The following is a 16,246-nucleotide window of genomic DNA, read 5'->3' as shown; positions in this document are numbered from 1 at the left end:
AGTTCTTGTTCATTGTTCTGGGAGTGTGTTAAGTCCGTTCTCAATAGATTATTCTCATGAGTCAATCTGCCACATTCATCAAATTTGTTCTTCAGAGATATAACAAGATTATCTTCCTTCTTCTTTCTATCCTCAATATCTTTTGATAACCTCATAGTCAGATCTTGAATTTCATTCTTCATGAGCATGTTTGCTTGACTTAGTTTCTTACATTGTTCCTTAAGTGCATTCTTCTCCTCATCATCTGAATTTTGCAAAAGTTCTTTTCTCTTGGCTTGAGCTGATGATAACCTTTCTTGCAGGATAAGAATGAACTCATTAGCAAAATTCAATTCATCTTGCAATTTCAAGTTCTTTATCCTTTCAGCATCATAATCCTCAAGAGCCATCTCAAGTTGCTTCTCAATAGCCATGTTCAAAGATTCTAGTTTCAGGATCTTCCTCAAGCTATTAAACTTCTTCCGAGGTACCGGGCTTTGATACCAATTGTTGGGATCCAAGAACACTGAGAGGGGGGGGGGGCGTGAATCATTATTTTTTCGGTATGATAATATTTTATACTTTTATGCCATACACATATAAACCGGTAAACAAATAAACATATAACTTGAAGCAAATAAACCATCCACATAAATGAACACCATAACACACAAAATTGATACGTGGAAAACCTCAAAGAGGAAAAACCACAGTGGGATTTGTGACCCACAATATCAGTTCACTGGCCATATGAAAATATATTACATATAATGGGGGCCTGCACATGCAAGAAGGCATACTGCCTAGAGGATACTTCTCATCACTAAAGAGTCTCACTGACTACAAGCTTTCTGCTAAAGTAAATTACTGAAAATGAACTCAAGAATGCATCTGCTATGCCAAATAGAGTTCCAGTTCTAGCTCTGCTCTGTACCATCTATAGATCATTGCATGATATAACATTCGCACACAAAATGATCTTCATATATATACTTCGTATTATACAATTCTTCTATATACTCCTATATCCATATCATGTCTCTCATATATTTCAAAATGACCTAGCAGACTGAACCATATACCCATTATAAACAATATGCCTTATGTTGTCTTATAATGCATTACAAAAATATATTCAATGTGGGCCTTGACAATAATTACAAAATGATTTACTAAACAAATCCTCCTTGATGTCGGCTTCCTTGAAGTATTGATGCTGGTGTAGCCCTGAATGCTCCAAATCTTGTGTCTGCTAGTATATGCCTCCTAATGCCGGTAAATGATTCCATATAATCTTGTTGCCATCAATGACAACAAAATGAATCCAATGAGTGTTAATTGCCAACAAAGATGCTATATTAAGCAGTTCATACTTCTCCAAATTGTTGTCTAGATTGTTATGTAGTCAGTGAGGCTCCTATTGTGATAAGCAGTGTGCTCTAGGTTATAAGCCTTCCTGCAAGTGTAGGCCCATCATATATTGTAATATCTCTTCATATGGTTAGTGAATTTATATTGTGGGTCACAAATCCCACCGTGGTTTTTCCTCTTTGAGGTTTTCCATGTATAAATCTGTGTTATGTTTCTCATTTATGTGTTTGGCTTATTAGTTGCAATACTTCTTTCAATTCTTTTTATACTGGTATACCAGTTGGGGTATGAATGTTTTGTTAAGATTAAAATATACTATTATGGTATAACACTGATTCAGCCCCCCCCCCCCTCTCAGTGTTATTGGTTTCCAACAATTGGTATCAGAGCCTTGTGCCTCAGAGGAAGTTTAACAACTTGAGGAAGATTCTGAAACTAGAATAATTGAATATGGCTTTGGAGAAGCAACTTGAGATGGCTCTTGAAGATTATGATGCTGAAAGATTAAAGAACTTAAAGCTACAAGATGAGTTGAATTCTGCTAAAGAATTTATTCTTGTCCTATAAGAGAGACTATCATCTGTTCAAGCTAGGAGAAATGAACTTTTACAAAATCAGGATGATGAAGAGAAAAATGCACTTAAGGAACAGTGTCATAAATTGAGTCAGGAGAACATGGTTATGAAGAATGAGATGCAAACTATGACTATGAGGATGTCCAAGGAGATTGAGGATAGAAAGAAAAAGGAAGAAAATCATGTTGTATCCCTAAATAACAAATTTGAAGAATGTGGTAGGTTGGTTCATGAAAATGAGATATTGAGAACTGATTTGGTACAATCCTAGAGCAATAAGCAAGAGCTTGAGAGATAAATGATAATACTAAGAGATGATTTAACTGCTGCAAGTGAGTACAAAGAAAAATTCAAGATCAACCCAGCACAACTTGATGACCTACTGAAGAGACAGAGGTAGATTGGAGATTCCAATGGACTTGGATTTGAGCAAGGACAAAGTTTCGGTAGTGCTAATGATAATCGAAACCATAAGGCACCGGTAAGGCAATTCAATGCTTATAAATTCAATGGTAGATATTTTGTTTGCAATAAATTTGGTCATATGGCTAGGCAATGTAGAAACATTGCAAATCAAAACCATGATTGTACTCTCAGTAAATGTTCTAAATGCAATAAAATTGGTCATAAGACAAAAGACTGTAGAATGAATGTAAAATGCTATGCTTGTGGAAAATTTGGACATATGGCTAATCAGTCCAGGTCAAGCAATCTCACCGGTTTTAGCAAGGCAATTCAAAAGAACAATGTTACATGTTATGCATGCAATGAAGTTGGACATATTGCTAAGTTTTGTTGAAGCAGAAATCCATTACTTGGAAATGGGTGATCAAATGATAAAGACAAAGAGAAGGTTAGTAAAATCCAACAAGATCATACTCAGAGATGGGCTAGGAAGACTGAAGAGCAATCATCAGATGGGAATGTCCCGGCTACCTATCCAGCATAAGAGGCTACTTCTGCACCGACAGTGAGCTCATCCGGTAACTAAGTCAAATACCTTAGGGGTAGGCAAATTTCATGGAAGATGATGCATATGCCTCGAGGAGAGATTTTGGAAGATGTTCCAGATACTGGAAAGGATTATTTGGCATTAATATGCTCAGAGTGAGATCTGGTATCTTTCATCGATAGTCATTTATGTCAACAAAAGATTAGAGTTTTCTCGATGGATAAAAGGTTGATTACACTTCATTGTTAATCACCCAGCATTTAGAGCAATTCAAAGTGACTTAGTGCGATCATAGGCTATTCAAAGGTGATCAAATTTCTTCTTGAGCGATCACACCAACATCTGGAAGGATTTGTTGGAGGTTTTCACTGGCAACAATCTAAAGGTATTTTTCTTGAATCATGGAATCAAGATCATCTTCTGATCCTATTTTTTCATTGCAAATCCAACTATAGTAGAGGTTAAGGATCGCCCCAGGCCAATTTTCAAATGGTATCCACATGTGGCTACCAAGGAAGATTCGGTTGGAGCGTTTTCTCGCATTCCAAAGGGAGTGGTATATGTGGAAGATGTTAGGGATTATATTCATTTTCATATAGAGGACTTAGGCACTTTGGAGATTAAAGGGATGTATATGAATGAACTCTTTGGAGAATCTGGTAATGTCAAACTGACATATCAACACATCGAAGATCTAGGGTTCACAGATATTCTGGATATTCCAAAATTCGATGATGAGATAATAAGATATGTACTAAGTAAAGTACATGGGGAATTCATATGGTTGGACCGACCCTACAAAATCACTAAGGAAGCCATTCGGGCAATTATAGGCTTGTCATCGAGAGGGCCACATCTGGATAAGAAAGTATCAAATAACTTCGTAAGGAAGATCACTGACACCACATTAGACAAGAGATCAATGAAGGTGAGCACCATCACCAACACCGACATCAAATTTGGAAGCATGTTCATAGGCTACAAGGTAACTCAGTCTAACCGATTGAATTTAGTTTCAAGTTCATGTATTTTGGCTGCATATAAGATGATGAGGGATAATATCAAGTTATATCTTTCTGACTAGATGCTTGAGGAGTTATTGATCAATTTAGGAAAGATTAAAGGTGAGAAGAAGGGAACCTTCCGATATGGAAATGTTTTAGTTTGTTTAATGCTATACTTTTTGAATGATACCCTCGATTCTGAAAGGAAGCAATGGGCTTTTGACATCCCGGTAGGCAGACAACTTAAGCAATCAGTTGTTGCATTGGGAAGTCTTAGAGATGATAAGGTATGTGGTTACTTCAAAGCTTTTCAGAAATCTATGAGGTCTAGAATGAGAGTACCTGAGCATATAGTAGAGAAATACTCCACTGACATATGTTTCAAGGTCAAGAAAGATGAGACCCTCATGGAGGCAGTCAAGCCCTAGAAGATTTGGATAGATGAAATGGGCTGTCAGGTAGATGCATTAATTCTTGATGCATATGTGAAAATTCTACTTGATGCAAATATAGATGAAGTAGAAAATCCTTGTGGAACAACACAACAAAAGACTCTTGAGGTTGAAACTGAGTTCAACCGAAAGAAGAGGGAAAAAAAAGAAGGTAAGGCAAGCAAGTTTGTACAAGAGGTTTCAAAAGACATTAAGGCACTCATTGATGCTATCCTAGAGAAAGGGAGAAAGAGGAAGGATACGGTAGTTCACATTGAACATGTGACTGCTGATTCTGAGTCTGAAGATGATACACTGATAGCATTCAAAAGAGTTGTGAGGAAGAAACCAGAAGAACCTAAGGTGGAACCAAAGAAACGACTGGTTAGGAAGGTCACCATCAAATTATTGGCATAGAAGTAGGAACTTAAGGCTACATCTGATGAATACTAAGAGTGGGGGGGGGGGTGAATTAGTATACCAAAAAATACTGTACTCAAACTTCTAAACAGTTTAGTAGATAATCGATGCAACAGATTCACCAATAAATTGGTTAAGATAAATGCAAACCAAATAGAAAATAAAGCATTCGCCCACAAAAGTACAATCACCATAACACAAGATATTTGACGTGGAAACCCAAATGGGAAAAACCACGGTGAGCAGAAACTCACAAGTAACTATCTGCAGAATAGAAACTAGACCGGTTAAGATCATACAATGTTCTTCACCAGAACATATCCTGTTAGGAATCTAGATCTCTGTTAGGAGATAAGTCCTATTAAAGACTACCTTGTTAGAGGATTTCAAATCCACAGTTGTGAACCACCTTGTTAGAGGATTTACAAAGGCTTTGCTGGGCCTACCCAATTAAGGGTTTCAGACTTGTCAAAGATATTAGTAATCAACAAGTGAGTGATCTAGATAGTAGCACAGTATGCTTGGTTAGATCCTTTACAACTCATTGTTAATGCATTTCAACATTACTTCAGTCTTCACTATCTCCACACTCTATCTCTTCACACAGACTTAATCTTTTCTGCAAAGATCGCACATAACCTTTTCTCTATCACACATCTCTCATACATCATACTTGCAATCCCTAGACGTGATGTCCTTATAAAGGAATCTGATTTCATGTTGGTCCAATAGGATTAGACTACAAGTTCCTAGGTTCAGTGCATCTGGACACATTTGGTATCACGACAGAAAATCACCGCCAAAGTGTCGGTGGATGATAACTCATCACACATTACAGAAATACCAGTTGGTAACTCATCACAGAGTAATGCCGGTTAATACAATACCGATTACTGGTTGTTAAAAATGAAGACTCATAGATCATAGTGTTCCGATCAAAAGTTAACTACAACTTGGTTCCATCATACCGCTTGAGCTCCTCAAACCGCTTGAGGTCTCCATATCGCTTGAGCTCTTCGAACTACTTGGGCTCTCCATACCGCTTGAGCTCTTTAGTCAATCTATGACTGGTAAACATCTTCTGCAAAATACCGATAGTCTAAAGACTATACGTTCAATAATACACAATACCAGTTGGAATAATTACCAGTTGAGTCATAACTCATATATCAAGAAAGTGTGTGTCCATCATCAAGAAAGTGTGTCCATCAATGAAAATAAAAACATCATCAAAATGCCAACAATCTCCCTCTTTGGTATTGATGGCATCACTTAGGAAAATTTTGACATCTAAGTGTTTTTACAACAAAAAAAATGCCATAATCAAAATTACTCCCCCTAAGCATATACACTATCCCTTTTGTAGAAATTACAATGTACACTACTCCCCAAAGTGGTAACATGAAAGTATACATGAAATAGTAACATTCACCAAAATTTTAAATACTACTCCCCCTTTGCCAACAATGACAAAGTAATGCAGAATAACCCCTATTTTCTTATATATAAAAATAGAGTAAATGTTCATGACAATAAGGAATGAAACTTATCAAAAATAGATTTAAAGTCCTGCATAAAAGTTTTCATGGCCAATGTCCATGACTCAAGTAATGAGGTAGCAACCTCACTTTCGGTCTACATCTGGAATACCAGTTCTTCCATTTCATCAATGGTACTCATCTCTTGAGTTACCATGATGGCTTCTAGATTGAGAAAACATTTCTGAAGAATATGTAGTCTTGGCAATAAGATCAGTTGAAGCTCTTGCAAATCTCTAGTCTGGTTGCAGATCTCTGAGTCCATCTTGGCAGCCTGAAGCTGATAATAATGAACCATTTTCCATTATGTAGTGAATGAATCATATGGCATCTTGAAGGTGCTGATGTATGCCTGGAACTTCGATAGGAGTTTATATTTCTATTTAATCACATCATCACAAAATAGATGGGGTTGGCACATTTTACTCAAAAGTAATTTGCCCTCATCCATAGCAACGTTGATATCCTTCTTCTATTTCAGTAGTTGAGACCAGAGCTCATTCATTTTCTTGACTAAGGCAGTGTTGAGTGCCTTTTCATGATTCTTCTTGGCAGTGGCTTCAACAACATCTTCCAAGCATTATACCTGGTCCTCCAATATGGTACAAAGAAGTTTAATCTTGGACAGAGAGGAATCAAAACTGGGAAGGTTAGTACTGGGAATCAGACTAGTAAGGGTGTCAACCGCAGTTTGAATGACATCATGTTCCTTCTTCCTCTGCAATTATTCTAGTCTTCACTGTGCAAGTTTGATGCTTTGAAGCAGCTTAGACTCATCTATAGATTGAAGATTAATAGGATTGGTGGTGTCAACCTATTTGGCTTGACCACCGGTTGCCTTAGGAGTCTCCGCTTGTTTGGTCTTCTCTAGTTCCTTCTCCTCTTCTGCTCTTTTCTTTTCCTCTTCTTTCTTCTTTTGCTCCTCTTTCTCCTTCTCCATTTTTTCTTTCTTCTTATCCTCTTCTTGCTTTTTCTTCTCTTCTTCTTTCCTTTTCTCCTCTTCTTTCCTTTTTTCCTCTTCTTTCTTTTCTCTTGTTTTCTTCCTACCTTGCTTTTTCTTCTTACTCTTTCTTCATTTGTTCTTTGTCTTGCTGTTCTTTCTCCACCTTTTCCTTGTCCTGTTTCTCTTTCTCTTTGTCCAAAGTGACATCCTCAATATCTAAAGCATCCACATCAATAGTATCAATTTTCTCTATCATTCTTTCCCCTTCACTGTCAAATGCCTCATCTGATTTTCCTGATGATAGATCAGGTGCTTTATTAGCCTGCTTAGCAGCTTCAGATACTCGGTGCATTATGACAACAACTTTAGCATGTACATGTGTGTCCTTTTCCACTTCAGACGTTCTACCTTCTAGTAGCCCGAGTCTTCTCCTCCTCATGAAGAAGAGGCCTTTGTTCTTATACATTATCTCAAATAATTTTGAATTTGAAGCATTAGGAAAGTATTGTGCAAAAATTTTCTCCCTGATCTCTTGTTCTTTCTCAATGGCAATGCGCCATTTGTTATCTAAAAAAATGTACAAAGAATTTGTAAAAACTAATCTAATTTTAGAAGGCGACTGGTCATTAACACACAAATATTTAATGACTTCCTGCTCTACTTCTTCTTTCTCACTATCAGTAAAATCATAAAAATACTCCTTTAAATCATCAAGCACTTTCCTCTTAATATTCTTAAGAGTCCTCTAACAATGTGTCATTGGCTTATAAGAGGAAATATCTATATTTACTTTACTAGCAGATTTTGCCTTCTTCCTTGATTGTCTTGTCTTATTTGGTTGAATTTTCGGTTCAGTATCCTCTGACTTTGGTGAGCTAGTTTTGGTTTTCCGCTTCCTCTCAAAGACTTTAGCATGAATTGCCTCAAGTTTCTTCTTAGCAGGTGACCGCTTGGTCACTTTTGGATTGGTAGAGGTAACTGGTGTAGATACTGATGGCACTGCTTTATCCTTTTTCTGTTTTGGTTCTTCAACCGGTGTGACCCTCTCCAAGTAGGTACCGGTTCTCTTTTTCTTAGCATCCAATGGTGATGCAAGTAAGGTAGAGGCATACCCGATCAACATGTCATTCACCACTTCATAATCCATAGGTTCAACTGCTTCCTTTCTCAGTTCCACTGCTTCCATTATGCATTCATATACCTTTATTGTGAAGCAAATGTCATCTTTATACTTCTTCACAATATCATCAGATATCCTCATTCTCTGGCTCATTTTCTACTTGAATTAATCAAAATACTTGTTAAGGACCTCAGGATATCCAGTTCCCACTATTTGTAGACTTTCCTTGATTTGTATGGTGACCGGTAGGTCAATAGACCACTGCACATCACCTACTCCAGGGAAATTCCCTTGAAAGTAGAAGAATAAGCCAACTAGAAGTTATCCAAACCTGAACCTTAGAGAATTGTCCTGTTTGATGGACTTCAGATTTAACAACAATTGCTTCTATAGACAGGTACAAAGATCAAATGCAGTGTCTTCCTTGATCATTCTGTAAGCGGTATTCACTACAACAGTAGGGACAAAGTTCATTCTACTGGCATAGAATATCCGGTAACCAGTCACCATGCAAGCATATTTCACCAGATTATCTTTAATGGTGTTGACGGTCATCGCCCGTTGGCCACTCAAAGAACTAGTGAGCTTGGTCATTTCCGTTGTGATGTCATGTGTCTGCTTGAGGTACATCTTATCACCATGTACTCTGTTGAGGATGATGCAGATATGTTCTTCTGTGAACTCTTCCAGAAAACATACTCCATTATGTAGTTTCATCTTCTCAAGGACACTGTACTCCGGTTTGATCTTCTTATCATCCCCATAGAATAGGCTTAGCTGGGAATGAATCACTAGGGATCCTAGGTCTTCCAATTTATAGTCAACATACCCTGAAATATCTTCCTCAATGATTACTCCGACGGGTATTTGGGATAGGTCATTGTATTTTATTTTTCTTTGAATAAATTCAGCTGAATCTACAGGTGTGCTAGAACTAGAGTGCAATGTAGAAGCCATGATAAGAAAGAAATTTGAGAAATACCTTCACAATATGGAATTTAGGGTTTGCCAATGTCGCTCACAATACACCACTTTGGTTGCTAGATTACCACTTAGTATTCTTCACTTGATAGATTAAAAATGATCTCTGAATTCCTCTGCAAGATTTTTGAATTCACTTTGAATCGCTAGACGAATCACTCCTTGTCACTGTGCTCTTGAAAATTCTTCTCTCCAAAACAGATAAGTGAAAATGACGATGAAAATCCCTTTTAAACAAACTTTTACCTACCATAATAAATGCATCACCACTAGGAAATAAACCCTAATTTTGCCTTTTACCGCTTCAAATCTTCTGCCGATTGATAGGTAACATATACCGATTAAGGTCTTTACCAATATAAACTAGGGGTTCGAAACATTTCATCGATATGTTCCCCCTAAGCTTTTTGAAACTCAGTTTTCCGATTCAGAGACTTCCAGACTAGGTGTAGAAACCGGTTCATCCTGTGACACTTCTTCAGATTTCTTTTTCCATGTTTTATTCATTTCCGTTTGAATGGTTTCAACATCAATCTTCCCTTCTGGAGTGATCGGTATATCATTCGATAGGTTATTTCTCAGTCTGCAAGTTCTGGTGGTGTGTCCCGATTTGTTGCAATGATAACATACCATTCCAGGGGTTCTCCATGGTCCATTATTCATACTACTATTCTTCCTTCCGCATGTTGCAGCAGTGTGACTGCTACCACGATAGATCAAATAGGTTTCTCTCCAACCAATTTCCGCTTGATAGCCACCTGACCGATGGTCATAGGTATTACCTGTTGGGATTCCAATTCACAGAGGGTTCCGGGATAACTCCTTGAGTCCTTGGAGGGTATCTCCCAGTGTTGTGCAAGACAGACCTGCATTCAAATGCTCTATGCCCAAAATTGTTGTATGCATAACAGTTTCCATTGAATCTATTGGATCTAGGCTTATTGTTTAGAAAATAAGGAAAATTGTTGTAGGCCTTGCTTCTACACACATTAGCAATATGTCCTTCTTTGAGACAATTAAAGCAAACAGGTTTAAATTTTTGCTTACCTTTATCCTTGGATGTTGGTTGCTTCTTTGATGCTTCAACTTTTGTTCTAGAGGTCTCACCTTCCTCATACCCAGAGATACCAAGTCTAGTGGTATTCTTTACCAGTTTTTCCAATTCTAGCTTTTGCTCTAGCTTAGTAGTACTCTGATTGAATTTGGCAAGTATCTCCTTTGACTCAGTAAGTTCCTTGGAAATAGTAGCATTAGATTCCATCAAGGTTGCATTCTTAGAAATAGCCATGTTTAGTTCACCTTGCATTTCTTCTTTTTCCACTTTACTCTCTTGGAGATGAGTGGTAAGGGTACTGATTTCTTGCTTCAGCTTGGAGATCTCACGATCTTTGTCTTTTACCAGATCTTCATCTTTCCTTCTGTTCTCAAGATCTTGACACATTCTGATAGTCAGTCCTTCCAACTCCTTTCTTAGGTTGGCTTTAGATTCATTTAGTTTTTCAACTTCTTCAACTAGAGCATCCATATCTGCTTCATCAAAAGAGCTATTTTCAGTAAGTTCCATCGGTTTCTCAACATGCTCTCTTCTTTTGGCCAAAGAGGCTTTATACTTGACTTTGAGTTCATCATAGGCTCTCTTAGTCTGAGTGAGATGATGAGTAAGTTCCCTCACATTGTATTCCCCCATATCTCCTTCTAAGTGGTTAGACTTATAGAAAGGTTGGCTTTGATACCAATTGATGAATACTAAGAGGGGGGGGGGGGTGAATTAGTATACCAAAAAATACTGTACTCAAACTTCTAAACAGTTTAGCAGATAACCGGTGCAACAGATTCACTAATAAACCGGTTAAGATAAATGCAAACCAAATAGAAAATAAAGCATTCACCCACAAAAGCACAATCACCATAACACAAGATATTTGACGTGGAAACCCAAATGGGAAAAACTACGGTGAGCAAAAACTCACAAGTAACTATCTGTAGAATATAAACCAGACCGGTTAAGGTCAGACTGGTTAAGGTCATACAATGTTCTTCACCAGAATAGATCCTGTTAGGAATCTAGATCCCTGTTAGTAGATAAGTCTTGTTAAAGACTACCTTGTTAGAGGATTTCAGATCCATAGTTGTGAACCACCTTGTTAGAGGATTTACAAAGGCTTTGCTGGGCCTACCCGGTTAAAGGTTTCAGACTTGTCGAAGATATTAGTAATCAACAAGTGAGTGATCTAGATACTAGCATAGTATGCTTGGTTAGATCCTTTACAACTCATTGTTAATGCATTTCAACATTACTTCAATCTTCAATATCTCCACACTCTATCTCTTCACACAGACTTAATCTTTTCTGCAAAGATCACACATAACCTTTTCTCTATCACACATCTCTCATACATCATACATGCAAACCCTAAACATGATGTCCTTATAAAGGAATCTGATTTCATGTCGGTCCAATAGGATTAGACTACAAGTTCCTAGGTTCATTGCATCTAGACACATTTGGTAACATGACACAAAATCACCGCCAAAGTGTCGGTGGATGATAACTCATCACACATTACAGAAATACCGGTTGGTAACTTATCATAGAGTAATACCGGTTAATACAATATACCGATTACCGGTTGTTAAAAATGAAGACTGGTAGATCATAGTGTTCCGATCAAAAGTTAACTACCGCTTGGTTCCATCATACCGCTTGAGCTCCTTGAACCGCTTGAGGTCTCCATACCGCTTGAGCTCTTCAAACCACTTGGGGTCTCCATACTGCTTGAGCTCTTTAGTTAATCTGTTACCGGTAAACATCTTCTGTAAAATACTGATAGTCTAAAGACTATACATTCAATAATACACAATACCGGTTGGAACAATTACCGGTTGAGTCATAACTCATACATCAAGAAAGTTCGTGTCCATCGTCAAGAAAGTGTGTGTCCATCAATGATAATCAAAATATCATCAAAATTCCAACAACATCATCAACTGCATCCGTTATTGCCAGAAGGAGGAAGAAGAGTGACATTGATTTAGCACTAGAGACTGGTAATGTAACAATTATTCCGCCTAAGACTTGTGCTGAAATTGTTGATGGAATTACTAAGGACGAGATGCTAAAAATGGTTTAAGATTTATTATGATACTTTAGAACTTGACGAACAGAGAGAGGTAGAGGATGCAATTCTTCTATATTTAGATATCTATAAGAAGGCATTAATTGAAATAGAAAATCAAATACTATCCAAGCTATACAAGATCTTAGATGCTAGAAGGTTATCTGCAATGCAGGAAGACAAACACATTAAGATGCAAGAACTTTTAGCTATATGTGTTGATATAACTCTAGATGAAATTGAGAAGACAATAGAGGCTACTGATAGAAAGGTTTTTAACAACAAACACAAAATAACTAGCCCGATGTTAGGAAGGATGAATGAAGTGATAAAGGAAACACATAAGGCTTGGATTAAATTTTTGGGAGAGCATAGAGGATTCTTCACTTCATCGGAGACAAAGACTGATATTATAGTTCTCTTCCAGTCATCAACATCACCAACCCAATCAGCATCAATGTAAGCACATAGCATGAAATTATCATTCCTTGGATACCACAAACCATAATCCATAGTCCCTTTCAGGTATCTGAATATCCTCTTAACCGTAGTGACATGACTCTCTTTCAGATCAACTTGATATCTAGCAACCATGCACAAAGCATGCATAATGTTTGGTCTAGTCTGAGTAAGATATAGCAGTCCACCAACCATAGATATGTACAAACTCTGATTAGCTTTCAAAGATTCATCATTCTTGGACAATTTACAACCAGTCACCATATGAGTTCCAACAAGTTTGGAGTCATCTAACCCAAACTTCTTTATCAATTCCTTTACATACTTAGTTTGAGATATAAATATACCTTTTGCAGTATGTGAAATCTGCAAACCTAAGAAAAATTTCATCTCACCAATCATAGACATCTCAAATTCTTTCTCCATATCACCAACAAACTTCATACTCAAGTCATCATCTCCTCCAAAAATAATATCATCAATAAAGACTTCAACAATCAAGATGCTATCATTCTCAATCTTAAAGTATAAATTACTGTCAGCAACACCTTTATTAAATCCCAATTTTAATAAATTCTTATCTAATCTAGCATACTAGGCTTTAGGGGCTTGCTTCAATCCATAAAGAACTTTCTTCAGTTTACATACCATGTCTCCATCATCTGACAATGAAAATCCATTAGGTTTCTCAGTGTAGACTTCTTCCTCAAGATCACCATTCAAAAAGGCAGATTTTACATCCATATGATATACCTTGAAATCTTTATAAGCAAAATATGCAAGCAATAGTCTAACAACTTCAAGTCTGGCCACCAGAGAAAAAGTCTCCTCATAATCAATTCCTTCTTTCTGTGAATATCCTCTTCAAACCAGTCTTGCTTTATGTCTGACAACTTCACTGGCTTCATTTAATTTTTTCCTGAATACCCATTTAGTACCAATAACATTCTTATTCTTAGGTCTAGGCACAAACTCCCATGTATTAATCTTTTCAATATGATCTAATTCTTCTTCCATAGCTCTCATCGAATTTTCATCTTTACAAGATTCAACAACATCTTTAGGTTCAACTTTAGAAATCAAACATACTTCTTCAGCAACTAACCTTCTTCTAGTCATCACACCTTTATTCTTATCACCAATAATCTAATTTTTCAGAATGATTCAATCTTACACACCTTAGAGTCTTCTGATTGTTCTGGTTTTTAGGTTCTTGCACCTCTTCATCAACAATAGCAACATCCGTGTTAACTGTCTCTACCAGATCAGTCTGCTCTGGTTCTTTAGTTTGAACAGGGGCTAAAACAACATGCTATCCATCATCATATCCACATGCTCTGATCTCTTTCCCAAGATTCTCATCCACCTTCACATTTGCACTTTCTGCTATCTTTCTCAGTCTCTTATTGTAGTATCTGTAGGCTTTTCTCTTTGTAGAATATCCCAAGAAAATTCCTTCATCACTTCTAGCATCAAAATTTCCTATATCCTCATCTCTCTTGATATAAAATTTTCTACCAAATACTCTGAAATATCTCATAGTAGGAACATGACCAAACCATAACTCATAAGGAGTCTTACTGGTATCACCTTTAATATGAACTCTTTTGAATGTGTAAACAATAGTGCTAATATCTTCTCTCTAGTAGATTTTCAAAACATTTCCTTCAATCAACATAGTCCTTGCAGCATCCAAGACAGTTTTGTTCTTCCTTTCAATGTCTCATTCTGCTAGGGAGTTCTAGGAGCAGATAATTGTCTTTTGATTCCATGCTTCTCAGAGAATGAATTAAACTCACCGAAACAAAATTCTCCACCTCTATCAGATCTCATACACTTCACCTTCAATCCAGACTCAGTCTCCTCCTTTGCTTTGAATATCTTGAACTTTTCCAATGCTTCTGATTTCTCCTTCAAAAAGACAACCCACATTATCCTAGAATAATCATCAATTAGCAACATAAAATGTCTACCACCATGCACACTTCTAACATCTGTAGGTCCACATAAGTCAGTATGCACAAGCTCTAGCAATCCATTAGATGCATACTATTTTCTCTTGATAGAAATTATTGTTTGCTTACCCAACTGACCATCTTTACATATCGGATTAGCAGGCTTAACAATATTAGACATATCTCTAACAACTTTTGTAGAACTGATCTTAATCATTGAATCAAAATTCACATGACACATTCTCCTATGCCATAACCAACTCTCATCAATCTGAGCAATCAAACAACTTTTCTCATTGACATTCAAATAAAAAAATGTTACCTTCAGTCTTAGTTCCAGATGCAATCTCTATACCAGAGGCATTTAGGATCTTGCATTTTTCATTCTTGAATTGTAGATCATAACCTTTACCAACAATCTATCCAACATTCAAAATATTATGCTTCAAACCTTAAACATACAAGACATCATCAGTGTTATGGTTACCATGAAAAGAGATAAAACCTCTCCCACAGATCACACAAGCTTTGTCATCTCCAAATCTTACTATTCCACCATCATATCTTTCTATACTCACAAATTTTCTTTTATCATCGGTCATATGATGTGAACAACCACTGTCAATCACCCATTCATCTTTCTCTTCAACTTTAGCAGCTAAAGCTTTCTCCTCAATAGTGCAGCTTGTGGAATCAACATTTACAGGCCCATCTTCCTTAATGGCAATAAATACAACTTCATCTCCTTCTGAATCTTCATCTGTAACACCTTCATCAACAACATAATAACAGTACTTCTGATTCCTATACTTCTGGTTAGACTTGTAAGGTTTATCATATTTATCATGCTTCTCATATCTATCATTCCTATCATGCTTATCAAACTTATCATGCCTGTCATACTTAGCCAAACTCTCTCCGGGCATCTAGAAGCAAAATGTCCTATCTTATTGCAAGAGAAATTTTTGAGAGGCAATTTTCCATCATACTTACTGGCTCCTTTAGGCAATCTTCGGGCAATCAATGCTTCAATCTCATCCAACTCTTTCTCTCTTTCATATCTAGATATTCTGCACTCATCAGGATCATACTTCTTCTTTTCAGATACCGATGCTGATGCTCTAAATGGTGTCTCAGACTTTCCATGTGATTCTCCAAATTCACTCAGCTCAAATGCAACAATCTTTCCAACCAATGTATCTCTTGTCACTGTAGTCACACTTCGGATCTCATCAATAGCAACAACCTTATGTTTATATGTAGGAAGCAAAGATCTCAACACCTTAGCAACAATTTCATCTTCTTCAAGGGTTCCACTGGCACATCTGATACCTAAGACTAGATCATTCACCTTAGCCATGAAGGATGTATGTTCTTAGCATCTCCCATCTTTAACATCTCA

This window comes from Cryptomeria japonica, chromosome 6 (genome assembly GCF_030272615.1).
Source record: "Cryptomeria japonica chromosome 6, Sugi_1.0, whole genome shotgun sequence".
Taxonomy (NCBI): domain Eukaryota; kingdom Viridiplantae; phylum Streptophyta; class Pinopsida; order Cupressales; family Cupressaceae; genus Cryptomeria; species Cryptomeria japonica.
Note: the sequence above shows the minus strand (reverse complement) of the source record.